Genomic DNA, 17,819 nt, shown 5'->3' with positions numbered 1-17,819 from the left:
CCTGCCCACATCTCAGCCCCTCCCATGCCGCCGACACACCAAGCCACTTTGCGCTTCCTGATAACCATGGCTGGGTTATCCATGTTATCCATGGGTTATCCAGTCCCCCAGGCCTCGCCCACCTCCCTCCCTCCCCCTCCCTCTGCCTGGATGCCCTCGCTGTGCTGATCCTGCGCGTCCTTCAAAGTGCTGGTCACATATCGCTCCACGCACGGCAGAGCCTTCCTTGGCTCTGTCCTTCTCCGTCTGGCCCTTCATCACCCCTCCTGTGCTGTGATGTCTGTGTTCACGCTCATCTCCCCCACGGGCCTGGGGGGGTCCCTCAAGGTCACCTCCACCGGCAGCCTGCAGGCCAAGTCTGGCCCATGAGCATGTTTTGTTTGGCCTGGTTGGAATTGGCCTCCACAGGGTGCTAAATTTTCATGAGTTGCCAACATTCAATAATCATGATTTCACATAAAAATCTAGACTTTCAGCTTCTCTGGCAAGATCAAGTTACCTGCCGACACCGGGCCTGCACTTTTGCCTGGCAACCATTGCCAAAGTTCCCCGTAAAGCGGATCACAAGGGACCACAGTCCCACTGGGCCCTTCCATCGTTAGGGACACCTGTGGGGAGCCCCTGGGGGCATTCAAATTTGAGAACCTGGAATCAAGGCCCCAAACATTTTTGATAACACCATTTGGCACGTCTGTGGTGCTAGAAGTCAGGGAGATGGTTAGTCTCGAGGTGGCAGTGACTGAAAGGGGCCCCTGGGGGTGGGGCTTCTGGGGGCTGGTCACATAGGTGTGTGCACTTCATGAAAACTCATTGAGCCATACAGTTGGGAACTGTGCCCTCTTTTATATTCAGCAAAATTTACCAGAAAAACTGTTGCTGTTAATAATGAAATTCATACTTTTTAGGAACCATGAATATGCTTTGAAGGGACACGACCCAAATGCATCTCACTTTCTACTCGGAGTGGGCTGCTGCAAACACTCTCACCAGCTTCTGGACCTCCTAAGTCACTTCCTGTTTTCTTTTTTTTTTTTTAATTTATTTATTTGTTTTTATTTTTGGCTGTGTTGGGTCTTCGTTGCTGCGTGCGGGCTTTCTCTAGTTGCGGCGAGGGGGGGCTACTCTTCGTTGCAGTGCACGGGCTTCTCTTGTTGCGGAGCATGGGCTCTAGGCACGCGGGCTTCAGTAGTTGTGGCACGTGGGCTCAGTAGTTGTGGCTCACGGGCTCTAGAGCACAGGCTCAGTAGTTGTGGCGCATGGGCTTAGTTGCTCTGCGGCATGTGGGATCTTACCAGACAAGGGCTCGAACCCGTGTCCCCTGCATTGGCAGGCGGATTCTTAACCACTGCACCATCAGGGAAACCCAGTCACTTCCTGTTTTCTAAGCCTTCAAAATAAAGCTTGGGAAACCAGAGCATCTACGGCCTCCAGGCCCTCCTAATTATAGCAAAGGATTAGCCAATTTCCAATTACTGGTGAGGTTTTTTAAACATTGACTCCCAAGGTATCTAAGCCTAATACACACTTTACTCCCTGGTTCAGATGCCTCTCCAGGGCTTCAGTGAAAGCCGGCCTCATGACGCTGGTGTGTTTATGAGGCTGCCTGCTGCTTGGGGCCAGTGTTCCCAGGGGAGGAAGGGACCCTGGAGCTCTGTGCAATCAAAGAAGTCCCAGAGTGTGGGGTCTCCAGAGGAGGAAGGAACCCACTTCATTAGCAAGTGATCAACTGGAGTTTTCTTTGAAATTGTCTTAACTCTTCCAACAACTATTCAAGAAGAATTTAACAGGCCCTGGCTCTGTGCTAGGCTTTCAACGAACAAGACCAACCAGGTCCATACCTTCATGGGGCTATGTTCTAGAAGAGGAGACAGCAATGAGCAAGGAAACCGCTCATACATTCAATAATTGCAGATGGTAAAACAGGATGCAAGCGACAGCAACCAGGGGCCTCACTGAGGAGGGACGGTTGAGCTGGGATGTGTTAGCAGATGTCCCGGATCGAGGGTGGAAGGTCTGAATTTTAATCCTGGCTCTGCCACATCTGGGCCACCCCTACCTCTCAGAGCCTCAGCTTTCTCATCTGTAAATGGGGAGGGGGAGGGGGCATCAACACGTGCTGAGCGTCCTCACAGGAGGAGACTTCCATCCTCTGTCACTCTCAACCCTCACAAGGCTAGTTGCCTCCATTTGACAGATGAGGAAACTGAGGCATGGAGGGAGAAGACGCTTGGAGTGCAGGGGGTTGGGGAGAGCTCCTATCCCACGGCCTTGAACATCAACCCAGGAGCTAAGGTCTTACCCCATCAGTGATGAGGATCCAGTGATGACTGTGGAACCTAGAGCATGACACACCCAGGGCTGTGTTTCTGGAAGGTTGCCCAGGGGGCCGGCAGGGTGGGTGGCTGGGAGGTAAGGAGTCCTGGAGGTGTGTCAGGAGGCTCATGCTGTGGTCCACACCTGCTCTGGTGATGAGACGGAAGCCTGGGCTTGTTATCTGGCCGTATTCACAGAGAACAAACAGGCTCGGGCACACATGCACCGCAGGACGTCTACTCAAAAATGTGCTCAGAGGGCTTCCCTGGTGGCGCAGTGGTTGGGAGTCCGCCTGCCGATGCAGGGGACGCGGGTTCGTGCCCCGGTCCGGGAAGATCCCACATGCTGCGGAGCGGCTGGGCCCGTGAGCCGTGGCCGCTGAGCCCGCGCGTCCGGAGCCTGTGCTCCGCAACGGGAGAGGCTGCAACAGTGAGAGGCCCGCGTACCGCAAAAAAAAAAAGTGCTCAGAAACCACAGCCATAGGGTGACCAACAAATCCACCTCAGCTCTGACATCCGGGGCAGGACGGAAGTGAGCCAGTCCTGGAGAGAAGTGGGAGGAGCACAGGAGGGCCTCACACTGGTCCCCGCCATCAGCAGTGATGTCCTCTGGATGACAGGCCAGGGAAGATCTCAGGGGAATGGAGCACGAATGCATCACGAGAAAGAGTGTGGGAACATTTATTTAGGACCGAGGGCACGTCAGGCACTTTGGCCAAAGGGATGTAACTGAACCCTTATGGAATTCTTAATCTCAGCTGGAGAAACTGAGGCTCAAGAAGTAGCAGGGCAGGGGCCGGAGTCCAGGGCCTGGCTGTCTGTCGTCTTCAGGTGAATCAAGTGTCCAGGTGGAAGCCCCATAGCCCACGGACTCCCCTCCTTGTTTCCAGCACTCAGTGGGATTTTTCTTAGTCCTCAGGGGCTGTAGCTGGTTTGTTTTACTCCAGTCTTGAAGGGGACAGTGAGGAAGGCTGGGGAGAAAACAGACATTCTAAGGTGTCTCCTGAAACCAGCCCTTCTCGGGCTGTCTTTCTGAGTCCGTTTTTCCCCCAAGCTGTTTTTTGCTTCCCTCTTCTGTCCCCTAGAGGCTGAGAATGGGGCAGCAGGCGCTGCTTCCCTGGACCCCGAAGAACGCCCCCTCTCTCCCCATCCACCCTCCACCAAGAAGCTAAAATTGCCTCCACAGCGACCTGAGGGACACCTGGGACTCGATTAGGTGATTGAGAGCAGAGGTCTCCAAGTGGGCATAAAAGTTTATAAATTACAAATATATTACCAGCAGTATAAAGCATATATAAAAACTAAAAGAACTTAAAGGAGGACATAAAGATTAAATAAACACGGCTTTTAAATGTTTTTATTTTATTTACTAACAGTGTAATAGACCTTTTGGCCTTCCTTTATACATTCTTTATAATATATTTTTACAGCTAGCAATGCAACTGCATACCCTTTCTTCAATTTTTTGAAAAACATGGGTTAACACTCTGTGCTGTCGTGATTCAGGAGTCTGGTTCTGTGTAGAGTTACTTCCATACTTGATTTGGCTGTTAGAGCTGAAAAGAGCGCTTTCATTTGGATTTATACAAATATTTCTAAATCCAAATGAAAGAAGCACCTCATGGGCTGTGTTTTCTTTTTTTTTTTTTTTTTTTTGCGGTACGCAGGCCTCTCACTGTTGTGGCCTCTCCCGCTGCGGAGCACGGGCTCCGGACGTGCAGGCTCAGCGGCCATGGCTCACGGGCCCAGCCGCTCCGCGGCATGTGGGATCTTCCCGGACCGGGGCACGAACCCGTGTCCCCTGCATCGGCAGGCAGACTCTCAACCACTGCGCCACCAGGGAAGCCCTGGGCTGTGCTTTCTAAACACCAATATTCATATTTTAGTCCCATTCTCAAAATAGGGAACCATTTTTGTTGAAATCTGGCTAACCTACATTCATCTTTCTAGATATCCATCACTAAGTCCGGCAAACAAATCGGAAGGTTAGTATTCATGTATTTTTAACAAATGGATTCAAAACCCCCTGAAAGTTTTCTTTTTGGAAGCTTTTTGAAATTGGTTGGAATCTTCCGTTTTCAAGTTCTTGAAGTGTGCAGGCTTGGAGAGTTTCTAAGGGAAACATACTTTCCTTGCTTTTTGGCAATACAAGCTCATAACAATGGAAACATTTCCAAACATCTGCTTTCAAAATGCTCTTTCCAAAGGTGTAAAAAAGCAGTTACATTCTCTCCCATTGTTTAAAAGTTACCTTCCTCCTAGAGGAGCAGATTAGGTGCTTTGTTTTCAGGGGGGCAAATAGTGGACAGTCACGTGTCACCCCAGAAGGGGTCAGCGAATGTGGGCGCTTGTCTTTAAATACATGAGCCTCATCTCCAGACTCAGCAGCTGTTTGAAGTCACACTCAGGGTCCCTCCCCATCTCATAACAAAGTATCACTGAAGAGTCTTCTATGCAAAGTTCTTGTTCTTAGTAGTAATAATATAAATCATAAATACGGTGACAGAGAAGAGGGACTCTGTGTCAGGCACTCTGTAAGCGGGCTCAGACGGATTAACTTACTATATCCACGAACAGCCCTGTGAGGCAGGTCCGATTCTAGACCTTTTTGATATGGCACGGACGTGGCAAAACCATGAGAAGCCAACTGGACAGCACGCTTAGGACATCGTTGTGACTGACAGATGATCCTGGCAAAGGGGAGACTGTTGATGGGGCCGGTGTGAGAACATGGGGACCCTCAGACTTGGGAACCAGAGCTTCCCCCACCACCCAGGAGACACCATAAGCTTCTAGCGGATTTGAGTCCAGGCCTGTGGTTTCGGCACAGCCGCAAGGGACACCCACACTCTGATGGGAGGCGAAGGACACAGAACTCACTGAAAAAGAGTGAATCTTGCCTGCGCTCGCACTGCCTTATCTTCCTCGGGTTTCTGATCAAGACATATATTCTGGAGCCTCTTACCTTTACCACACAATCTGTTAAACAGTAGAGATGCTCACGCACACACACACACACACACACACACACACACACACACACACACACATACACAACTGCCTGACACTCCTCTTATTGGTTTAGTCTCCCAAGTAAAGCAAAGAGAAAGACGATCTATTGAACATCTACTAAGTGCCATATGGTGTACCCAGACCTTTATACGCATGACCTCGTTTTTTCCTTGCAATAGCCCTATGAGTCAGGGGCCCTTGTATCCCCATTTTATAGATGAGAAAACTGAGGCTGAAAGAGGAGTTGACCTGCCCAAGGTCAGTGGCAGAGCTAGAGTTCAACCCCAGGTATGTGACTCCCGTTCCTGTGGCCCAGGATACCTTGACCTGGCAGCCATCACTTCTGGAAGTCCCACCTGGCAACTCTCTGAGTGGTCAACTCTGTTCTGTGTGCTGGGAGGGGGTTTTGTTTGTTTGTTTGTTTTTTGGTTTTCCTAATGGAATAAATTTTATATGTAACATTGTGTAGAGTTTTTGAGCAGAAAAGAATTCTACCGAGTTAGAAGAGGGTTTCGTTAAAATAGGTGAAGGCAGTGAAGCATGGAGAAACAGAAGTAGGAAGAATGGGATGTATTCCATTCGTGTCTCCCCAGGAGTGAGGAAAACCAAACACTGGGTTCAACCCAGTGCAAGGGAGAGAGCTCCCTCATTGGGGTAAGTTTATCATGAAGAGAAAATCTACCGCCTGACCAGCACCCCTGAGGGGAGGCTGCCCCAGGAAGGGACTTGGCTGGGGTTTGTGAGCCAAGGGTGGGCACACAGGGGGTGGATTTATGCTGTTGAGATGAATAAATGAGGTAGATCCCATCCTTGGCCCCCATTCTTTATCCATCCTGTATCTGTACCCTTTGCCATTTTACACTGTCCTTCCACAGTGGGCGGGGCCTGCTTCCCTGCCTCTTGATTTTGGACACGGCTTTGCCGAGAGCATGAGGTCAAGATGTTGGTGGCTTGGTCCTCAGTCTAGGCCTCATGAGATCTTGCAAGTTCCCACTTGCACTTCTGTCGTCGCTGTGATCAGAACACACCTGGGCTAGGCTGCTGGCCCCAGGAGGGGGACCTTGACTGACAGCCCCTCCTGATTCCCAGATACGTGACCAAGCCAGCCAAGACCAACAGACCTCCCTCGCCAAGTCCAACCTGCCTGGATTCCTGACCTCACATTCTCACACCACGCCAGCTCTTACTTCGATGATGGGGAAGTTGCTCTTTCCCAGAAGCCCCAGCAGATGGCTCTTGACGTCTCACTGTAGACAGAGAGAATGATCCTCCGACTGGCTTAAGACAGTCAGGACCCACCCCTGGAGCTGCGTCTGGGGTCAGTCGCTGCCCAGACATCATGGAGGAGACAGAGAGAGGTGGCTACAACAATTATCTATTGCTGTGTTAACAACGTGCAAAACTTAGCAACAATTACTGTTTCTCATGATCCTGTGGGTTGGAATCTAGACAACTATACTTCTCTCTCCCGGTACCATTCGTGGGCTGCAGTCTTCTGATGGCTCGACTAGGCCCTAGGATCGATGAGGAGCTCACTTGTACACCTGGAAGCTGGGACTATGCTCGGTGGGGTGCCTTAGTTCATCACGTGAGCACCCCCCTCCAGTCAGCTAGACGGGGCTCCTGTTTTGCGTGTGTCTTGGAGGTCTTAGAAGGCACAGGTGGAAGCCACAAGGCCTCCTAAGCTCTGCCCTAGGCACACACATGGAGTCACTTCCAGGCATCCTATTGGTCTAAGCATTTCTGCCCAGATCTAAAGGGAGAGGGAGTATTGCAAAGGGCTGGTAGGTCTGCAAACAATCCCCACAGGTGATTAGGGCAGATACAAGAGAACAGATTCTGGATGGCCAAAATGGCCAATGACCACCACGAGAGGGCAGAGGGAAGCAATGGCAGAGAGGCCTTCCCGGGTAGTGGGCGGATCTTTCTGCCCACGGGTGCCCTGGCGACTCAGCAGGCAATGCCCCTAGAGACAGTGCTCGTGTCAAACACAGGAATGTTCCTGGGACCTACGCCCAGGGATAATCTTTGAGATCAGGACGGTAGGGGCTGGGATTACATGTCTCCCTCACTAAATTGAGTCATGAAACTTTTATTAAGGGATCTAGCTTGTCAACGTCAAGAAAACAAGGCAATTCTGGGCAGACCCATTAAAAGCAAATCCTTCTCCACTATCGCCATCGCCGGTCCTGGAGGACTTGTGAAATGACAGGGTGAAGAGGCGGGTCGGGGGTGGCAGAAGGGGCTGTCTAATCTGCTAATTGCATGCAAAGTGCTTTCCCAGGCCCCTAAGAATGCAGGCACAGCAGCCACATCCAATTTCCCAAGGTTTCTTCGCAGAAAACTGCCTCCTTCACAGACACGAGTGACAGCTGCTTCCATCAGACACGGGAGTGTGTACCCAGCCACTTCTCCATCAACCAAGAAGGAGGGTCAAGTGTGGCTACGTCATTTCCGGAACCTGAACACCCCCCTCCTGCCCCCTCTGACTGAAGGCCTCAGGGACCCAGACCTCCTAGCTGGAGAGACCCTCTGGGGCCCCTGGACCACTCTGCTCAGGGAATGGGGCCACACAAAGCCCCCACTTGGAAGGCTATGATGTCACCCACATCCAGATTGGCCATCTCGTAGATATGTGTTGCTGGTCAAGCAACTTAGCCCCTCTGAACGTAAGATGGGTACGACAGTGTCCACTTAACCTATGGAAAACTCCTGGTATGACTTTTTTTTTTTTTTTAATGTGAGCCAAGATTTTAAATCAGGAGATCGAATACAAATAATTGGATTCTCCAGCTTCTTAGGGACAATCTAAAAGTCTGCCAGCACTGGGCCTGCATTCCCAGCTGGCAGAACTGGCTGGAACTGAGTAACTGTTTTAGATAGGATACAGTCTCTCCACTTCGCCACAGTCCCCACCACTCCCTATTGTCTTACATCAGATCTACTTTGCTCATTCCTATCCCTGACCTAATCCCAGCAGGCACTGGAGTTTGCCACCACTGGGTTAGAATTTTAGTTCCACTGTCCTCAGAGCTCTACCAGATCGTTATCCCAGGATCCACTGTCACTAAACCAACAGCTCAACATCTGATCTTTGTAGGGAGCCGTCATTGCCTCCTTCTGCATCCTCCATCGCTCCAGCCACCAGGCGACTTGGAAACCACCTCCCTAGGCATCTGAGTGACCGGATCAGCCTTCAAACGTCCTTGTTCCTCCCTGTGGCTGAAGATCCTGGGGTGAGGCCTCTGCTTTCAGCAGTTTGCAGGGCCCCAGAATCCAAGTCTGTTTTAATCCTCCAGGCGCTTAGTCTGCAAATGGTTTCATCTCGGTCTCTGGGCTACTTGACTGGAGCATCCAGCTGCCGTCTCTGATGTTTCAATCCTTCAACAAGTCCCCATCGAGCCTCTGTTACAGGAAGCAGCAGACCAAGGCGCATGGGCCAAATCCAGCCCTCCACCTGCTGCATTCTGCCCACAAGCTAAGAACAGTTGTTACATTTTTTAATGGTCGAAACAAAATCAAAATAAGAATCATATTTTGTGACACATGAAAATTATATGAAATTCAAATTTCAGTGTCTGCAAATAATGTTTGATTGGAAAGTAGCCATGCCCTTTCATTTCCGTGTTATCTGTGGCTGCCTGCAGGCTCCAGGGCAGTGTTGGGTTGTCGCAACAGAGACGTACGGCCCACAGCCCACAGAGCTTCAAATGTTTGCTCTCTGGCCCTTTCCAGAGAAAGCTTGCTGCCCCCTGCTCTGCTACATTCCAGGCCATGTTCTGGGTATTGGCGCTACAGAACTATTTCCGCTGCCTGGTGCTGCATAACAAAGTACCACAAATTGAGCGACTTAAGACAACAGAAATGTATTCTCTCTGAACTCAAGGTGTCGGCAGGGCCATGCTCCCTCCGGGGGCTCCAGGGGAGGATCCTTCCTTGCCTCTTCCAGTTTCTGGTGGCTCCCGACATTCCTTGTGGCTGCATCCCTCCAATCTCTGCATCCCACCTTCCCCTCTGGGTACATATTTTGGAGACACTCATCATTGCATTTAGGGCCCACTGGATAATCCAGGGTGGTCTCATCTCTAGATCCTTAAGTATATCTGCAAAGACCCTTTTTAAAAATAAGGTCGCATTGGGCTTCCCTGGTGGCGCAGTGGTTGAGAGTCCGCCTGCCGATGCAGGGGACACGGGTTTGTGCCCTGGTCCAGGAAGATCCCACATGCCGTGGAGCGGCTGGGCCCGTGCGCCATGGCCACTGGGCCTGTGCGTCCGGAGCCTGTGCTCCGCAACGGGAGAGGCTACAACGGTGAGAGGCCCGCGTACCACAAAAAATAAAAAATAAGGTCGCATTTACAGGTTCTGGGACGTGGGCATATCTTTGGCTGGAAGGGGTCATCATTCAACCACTACAAGTGGTTTATTGCCTTCTAAAATCTTCCATTCTTTTGAAGGGAGATTAATGAATGATAACCACTTACCGCCCCCCCCCAAAAAAGACCCTAACAGGTCAGGTGTTGATGAGAGATGTAGGTGAACTACAGGGAGGTGAAGCAGATGGAGAGGAGGCTGAGCAACAACCACCCCGGTGGGGGGGGTTGAAGGTGGGAGGGGAAGCCCTAACCCGCAGGGCCCGGGTGGACTGGAGGGAGGCGGCCGAGCCACCCGAGCCCGGTCCCCAGGGTAGGGGAGGAAAGCTGAGGCTCAAGAACAGGGGCCTGAGGCCTGCCCCAGGGCAACAGGCCACCCCCGGCCTGGAGGGTTGGAAAGGCAGGAGCTGCTCCACCACCCACTTAACTGCTGGGGCACCAAACAGCATCAAGTCCTCAAGCCCACTCACTCTGATTTTCTACTCTGCTAATGAGAAGGTGGAGACTTCAGGCGCCGGTGACAACCTGCTGTGTCCTGGTGGGGATGGTAAAGGTCAGATGTCACAGGTAAGGGTCTGGCACGCAGACACACTTAGCTTCAGACACAGGATTCAGTCGGTTTCGGATATTCAGTCCTGAGGGGACCATGATCATCTAATAGTGGGCTTTTAGTCTGAGGATCCAAAGTCCAAAACAAGACCTGGATGTCCCTCCCCCAACCCCATAAAGACGTCTGCCTCCCCCCAAAAGCAATCTTGGAAAGAAGAGGGATGAGGGGGAAGGGAGACCTCTTTAGACAAGACACTTTCAGTGGGGAGTTTGACAAGTCTGCCATGGACAGCTGTGCAGGTTGTTCACCATCCAAGAAGGCCTGGCTAAGGGAGCAAGTGTGGGGTGAAATCTTGCTTACGCTCCACTCTCCTGGTGCAGAGCTGCCCCTATTTGGAGGAAGAGGTGCCTTTTGAAATTCTCACAAAACTTGTCTGAAGTTTGAACTTTAATGGAATATTTTACCCAGAAGAGCCTGTTTTAAATCTGGAGAGAATGATTTCTGTTTAATGGGAAAATTTTTTTAAAATACATTTTAAAGAAAAAAAAAAAATACATTTTTCCGGCCACCAGTTTTGCAGTGTAAAATGAGATGATTTCTAGAAACAGGTACGTTTTGTGTACATCTGAGTCAGGTCAGAGCACACAGTATATTTTGTCCGTCACCTCACACATGCGCACTGTATACACACACACACACACACTCTCTCTCTCTCTCTCTCTGTCTCTCGTAATTATGATGATATAAAGGACATGGACCACTTTCTTGAGGGCAGGACCCATGGTTATCCACGCGTCAGGCCTAGTCCTCGACCCAGTACTGGTCACAGTATAAACCCTCAGTGAATGTCTGGTGATGGACTGGCAGACTGAACAGGTGAGTGATACACACCTTTGAGCTGAGGGTGAGTCAGACACGCAGCGTTCTATTAAGGGAAACCTACACAGCTGGCCTTTGTTTGGCTCCACAGCCCCTGTGCACAGAGAAACCCCAAGGAGCCTTGTGCTCAGGGGTGGACCGGAGTGCCCAGGGTCTCCCAGAAGTGCACTCCACCTGGGTCATCTATACAAACTGGATTCTGCAAATAGCTCTCAAAGCCGCCAGAGGAAGCAGAAGCAACTGTGTGGAGCATACTGTACGTCAGGAGCCAGTCCTCTCCTCACATGCCCAGGCTCTAAAACCAGAAAGGGATGGGACCCGGCAGACCTGGTGAATCTGGGCCCCCAGGGACCCAGACTCCTGGCTCTCAGCTTCCCACTGTCCCCACAGCCAGCTCAGGCTCTGGCTCTGGGACTCCTCCAGCAGTTCCATCCACAAGCACTTCCTCTCAGGAAGAACAAATCCGACTCCAGGCACAGCAGCCACAGCACCTCTGGCAGAGAACAGAATTTGGAATCCCGTAGACCTGGTTTCCCGCCCTGCCACTTACAAGCTGTGTGACCTCAGGCAAGCCACATAACCCCTCTGGGCCTCAATACCCTTCAAGTTCAAGGGTGACAGTGACAAATGTCCTGTCTCCTCGGCTCAGCAGAATATGAGCTTAGGGGACTTCTCTGGTGGTCCAATGGCTAAGACTCCACGCTCCCAATGCAGGGGGCCCGGGTTTGATCCCTGATCAGGGAACTAGAACCCACATGCCGCAACTAAGGATCCCACAGGCCACAACGAAGGTCCCACGTGCCACAACTAAGACCTGATGCAGCCAAATAAATATTTAAAAACAGAGAGAAAGAAAGAGAGAGAAAGAGAGAAAGGAACAAGAAAGAGAAAGGAGAGAAAGAAAAAGAGGGGAAGAAAGAGAAAGGAAGGAAGGAAGGAAAGGAGACAGAAAGAAAGAGAGGAGGGGAGGGAGGGAGGGAGGCGGGAGGAAACGAGCTTAGGAATGGCTGACAGGAGCACAGAAGCTTCCAAGGCCCCTCAGCATGCCGTTTCCCCAGTGAGGCTGAGCGGAGGCTGGCTCCTCCGTGAGCACGGGCATAGCAGAAAGAACGCAGGCTCTGGAACCACACAGACCTAAAACTGGACCCCAGCTTTGCCAATGACTTGCCGTGTGGCCTTGGGAAATTCACTTCCCCTCTCTGCGTCTCAGTCTCCTTATCTGTTAGCGTTTGCTCTGAAAGCAGCGGATCCTAAGGGCTGGGGTGGGTGCCTGCAGAAGGCAAGTCCTGGGCAGCGTCTGGAAGGCAGCGGTGGCCTGTCTCGTCCTGCAGCAGGGGAGGCGGGAACCATTTTTGGAAATGCCACAGTACAGATCAGTAAGGTAATAACAGCCCCCAGAGTGTCCTCGGGGCTCCCAGCCCCTCCCCAGGTAGGCTCAGCAGGGGGAAGCTGGGGATGCTGTGCACATCCTTCTCTGGAGTCCGAAACACTTCTACTCCAGTGGCCTTCAGAGGCTGGAAGCAAGGTCGCAGCGACTCCAGGGGAGCTCAGGACTTGGGCAGAGAGAGGCAGGGCATGGGCTGGTTGCAGCCTCTGGACCTCAGGCCCCACCTCGGCAAAGTGAGGATAAGCCTTCCTCAAGGGCTCCGAGATTGGACAGTATCTGTCTTGGTTTTTCCGGAAGGAGCCGCCCCTCTGGACGAGTCTCTAGCCTCAGGCCCCAAGCTAACTCCAGACACCAACGTGGGTCCAAGAGCCGAGGGCCCAGATTACCTCCTACAATGTTCCAGAGGCCACTTCTACCTCACTGGTCCCCGTCACGGCTTAGGCAGAAACAGCCAGACAGCTGGGGTCTCTAGGGGTCTGTGACCCACCAAAAGGTGTGTATATGCACAGAGGCCTAAGGGGGCAAAACCCTGCCACACACATAACATCATGTTGTACACCCTGAAAGAGGTGTGTGCCTGTACATACACACAAGGAAAGGTCTGGAAGGCCACCCACTGAGTCCTTATGATGACTTAAGAAACTTCTATTTTCTTTGTTTCTCTGAAAGGAACATGTATTGTTTGCACAATAAAGAGAAGGAAAACTGGAGCTGCTGGATGTGTTTAAATAATGTCTTTCACCCTCCTTGCCCCCCACTGCGGGCACCACACAGGGCTCTCGGCGTAGACCCAAGAGGCCGCATAACCCATGTCTGTGGTGAAACCCACCACCCCACCCAGGGCCCGAGCCAATCAATTAACATGGCTTTTAAAAAATGTTTCCAAATGATGCAGACAGGGAAGAGCGGAAAAGGGAGTCCCTGAGCTGAAGAAATCCTTTACTGAAGAGCCGTTCTCTCAAGTGCTTTTCCCTAAGGAGCCTGAAAGTAAGGCCAGGCGTTCTGAGAAGACACTAAGGAAGCAGCTTCATTGTGTTAAAAATTAGCCCCAGGAGAGACCTCAGTGTGACTCCAGCTTCCTCCTTTGAGGAAAAACCCGTTTAGATACATCTGGAAAATCCTCACGCACTCAGTGTTTTGGGAGCACCTGCTCCAGGCCCTACACTGAGCGCTGGGGACACAGATGCTCCCCTGCCTTCAAGGAGATCTCATCCCGGCGGGGGACAGAGGCACCGTATGGTTAGCAAGGAAGCCTCGCTGTCAAGGAGCGTGCAGGAGAGCTTCTGAGTGGAGGACCTGGAGGAGGGCAGCCAGCTCAGGTCCAGAGGGTCAGGGAAGACCCCAGCTTTCCCCTGGAGCTGGTATGGGGATGAACCAAATTGGTCCAACTGCAACCACCAAAATGCTGGCTGTGCAGAATACGATGTTGCTCGTCATGTTTCTCTCAGTGCTGGGGACCAGCTCAGAGTCGATCCCTCCTGATGAGCCAGGCAGCTGCACCTGAAGCTGGAAGGAAGGACGCCGGGGATCGTCTGTCTTCCAGACACTACAAGCCTCCCAGGGCCGGACACTTTCTCTTCCAGGACTAGGGAGAACAGAAGTCCCAGTTTACACCTGTCGCCCCAGAGTTACCGTGATAATGTCTCTTTTCACTCAAGACATCCGGGTTTGGGGAAAAAAAAATTATAGTCATCCTACCCATCTGTCCACCAAAGTTTCATGGCAATCTTCAAATGTCTCCGGTCAGCGCCAGCCTGGTTGCCAGCCTTAAGATGCCGTCACAAGGTGTCTTCAGCCTTCCTCTGCCCACTCGCCCAGAGGCGAGACCTGCTCAGATGATCGTCACCTGTAATGAAGTCTCCCCTGATCCTCAGCCCTCCCCTGATCCCCTAGTTCTACAACCCTCTGTCCATCTTCTGGACTCCCAACCTTGATCACAGTCCTAAGTACTTAGATTCTGCAACAATCTGTTTGCCTTTCTCCTCACTGGTCTGTGAGTTCCTTGCAGACACAGGCTGTGTCTTATTAATCTCCAAATCCTTCCCTCACAGCCCAAGCACCTGGCTTATGGAGGCATTTGGTAAGTCTGTAAAATTGACGAGCCACCACCAACCATGGCTCCTGTCAAGGTCCCTCTCCCTGGTCCCAGCTGCCTGGCAGAGGTGTCACTTGGGGACACTAACATCGCTCAGAAGTGGGCAGGAGGCCTGGTTAGGCTGCCACTAACCAGCCAGGAGGCCCTGGGGCTCAGGGTCCCCAAGATCCACAAAATTAGGGGCTGATTTGGTCAAATGGTCTCAGTGGAGCCTTACAGCTCAGACATTTTCCAACTCTGAAGTCTGTAACTTTCATCCTTCTTCTGAATAGAAATCAGGCCCCAGTGATATCACAAGCCTCAGAAATATCTGACCCAGCAGTTTCACATGTAGGAACTGAACCTATGGAAATAATCACACAAGTACCAAGATTTATGTACGAGGACGTTCACTGCAGCAGCATTTGTAATAAGAAAAACTATAAACAAATCATGGTATAGCCATATGATAGAATACTGCCAACAACTGCAAGTGTGTGTGCCTGACGCTCAGTGAGGCCAAACGGAAACATCAGAGTTTGGAGCAGAGAAAGGTTTATTGCAGGGCCCCGCAAGGAGATGGGTGGCTCACGCCCCCCAAAACCCCAAACTACCTGAAAGCTTGCAGCAAAGCATTTTAAAAGGTGAGGGAGGGGTATGGCTGGTTGTTACAAACTTCTTGGTGCAGGAATCCTTTGTCCCCATAGGCCAGGTCACCACGTTCCTGTAAACCTCCAACAAGCCAAGTATTATTCTCTGTTCTGCAACATTTTATCTCTGTATGAGCAGAAAAGTGTAATACTCTTAACAGGTATAGCCCTTGGGACATTGGGATTGACATATATACACCTGTTGATACTACGTATAAAATAGGTAACTAACGAGAACCTTCTGTGTAGCACAGGGAGCTCTACTCAATGCTCTGTGGTGACCGAAATGAGAAGGAAGTCCAAAAAAGAGGGGATATATGTATCTATACATATAGCTGATTGTAAAGCAACTATACGCCAATTTAAAAAAAAAAAGGGGGGCTTCCCTGGTGGCGCAGTGGTTGAGAGTCCACCTGCTGATGCAGGGGACACGGGTTCGTGCTCCGGTCCGGGAAGATCCCACATGCTGCAGAGCGGCTGGACCCGTGAGCCATGGCCGCTGAGCCTGCGCGTCCGGAGCCTGTGCTCCGCAGTGGGAGGGGCCACAACAGTGAGAGGCCCGTGGACCGCAAAAAAAAAAAAAAAAAAAGGTATAGCCTTGAGAATAGGCTGTCCTGTATATTTCAGGCTATGGGCAACATTCTTAACTGGAAGCAAAGGCAACAGAACACAAAGATTAAAGTAAAAGAAACAGATCTAACATGGAGTCAGATTTGTTCTTCCCTATTACAACACCATCCACCATTAAAAACCATGTTTTAGTAGAATATTTAACAACATGAGAAAATGGTCATGTTAAATAAATCAAAAGGAGACTACAAAAACAGGACCTCTATTTAAAAAAAAAAAAAAGGAAAAGGAAAATCATACATGTTTGCAGACAAATAGGGAAATGTTGAAAGAAAATTCACCAAAATACTAACAGTGGTTTTCTCTGGGCACTGGGATTAGATGACCCTATTTTTTTTTTTCCTGCATTTTTTACATATTCTTCTACAACATTTTGTAGTTGGAGGGGGAAAAAAGGCTGTTAAAAAATGTCAACCCTCCGTTTTGTGAGGCCAATGGTAGGCAATGGAGGAAAATGCCATAAATTGTGAAAACCAGAAAATTTCATCAGAACCCTTCCCAAAGCCAGCGGCTGTGCCTTTGGCGGATGTAAATGACATAAACCAGAGGAAAAGCAGGACATGGGCATCAAATGGAGCCGAGACAAACTCCTTGCACCCAAAGGTGGCAGGGAAAGCAGCCCACCTCATTGAAAACCCCTAGCCATTATCTGTCCCCAGCTGAGACTGACCTAAAGGCTCCCTCTTGTCCATCTCTATCCTTTCCCCATCCCCTTCCTCAGATCACAAAGACAGTTTCTGGATTTGCCAAGGGCCTGAGAACTTATCCAATTCCACCCAGGCGTCCTAAGGCCTGCTCTGTACCAGGCCCTATGTGGGGTGCTGCAGTCAAGAGAAATCGGATCAAGACCTGTCTGACCTCCCTCGCAGGGGAGGAACCCTTCCTGCAGGTCACCCAGCCTCTTCTTGTCCACCTCCAAGGACTGGGAGCTCACTACAATCCATGCAGCTGGAGCCGCGCCCATCAGTCTTAGAATAAAAATCCTCCATCCCAGCCCACCTTACTCCTCAAGGCCTTTCCTCTACCATCCCAAGTCCTGCCTTGTGTTCCATCCAAGGGTGGGGCTCACAGGCGACCAAACCCATTCCCTCACCCCCTCGGTCATTAGGCATTCAAAAAGCCCTTTCATCATCTCGGGCACAGGCAGTGCTCCCGGCCTTGCCTAGCAGGCAGGTGAGGTGGTGTTTATAGCCCAGGAATAACTGGATGCTAATTCCCTTCTGTTGAAGAGCGACTGAAGTTTCAATTCCCTCCTCTATGAACTCTGAACTGGGGCTAGCTGCAGCTGGGAGGCTGTGACTGACGCGGAGCAAGGGGCTATGTGCACGTGTGCGCGTAGCTCAAATCCAGCCCACGTCCCCACCCCCACCAAAGTTATTCTTATAAAGAAAGGCCTCAGAGGTAGAAGCCATCAGCCCCCAACTCCCTCCCCAGTTCTGTCAATGAGCCTTCACATAACACCCCTACCCTCACTTTCAGGTGAGCAAACCTCTTCCTGTCAGGCGTGGTGTTCCTCATTAGAAGCAACCCCAGTCCTGTCTGTCCAGTCCCTGTCACACCTAGAGCAGGAGGAGCTGCCGATCCGTTACCCTAGAAACTTCACGGACAAGTGCCATTTCTGAACATGAACAGCTGGTCAAGGCCTCACGTCTCTGACACACCAGCAAGCCCTGAGTCCCACCCACTCCTCGCCCCTCAAACAGCTACACCCTCCCTCCCCTCCCCAACCCCCATTCTCAGACAATCCATTAAGAGACCTTCACCTCCCTGTTGTCCTCAGGCGAGACTTCAGTCTGTTGAGGGGTCCACTCTCTGGGAGGGGGAGGAGTGGGAGCCCACGTTTTGAGAAGCAGGGGTGTGGACACCACCTGGACTCCAGGCCCACCTCCACCACTAGGGTAGATGTCAGACCAAGTCCCCCACCATCCCTGAACTTGAGAAACAGAGACCCTGCG

This window comes from Leucopleurus acutus (assembly GCF_964270905.1).
Source record: "Leucopleurus acutus genome assembly, chromosome: 16".
Taxonomy (NCBI): Eukaryota; Metazoa; Chordata; class Mammalia; order Artiodactyla; family Delphinidae; genus Leucopleurus; species Leucopleurus acutus.
The sequence above is the reverse complement of the archived record's forward strand: the minus strand, read 5'-3'. Positions refer to the sequence as shown.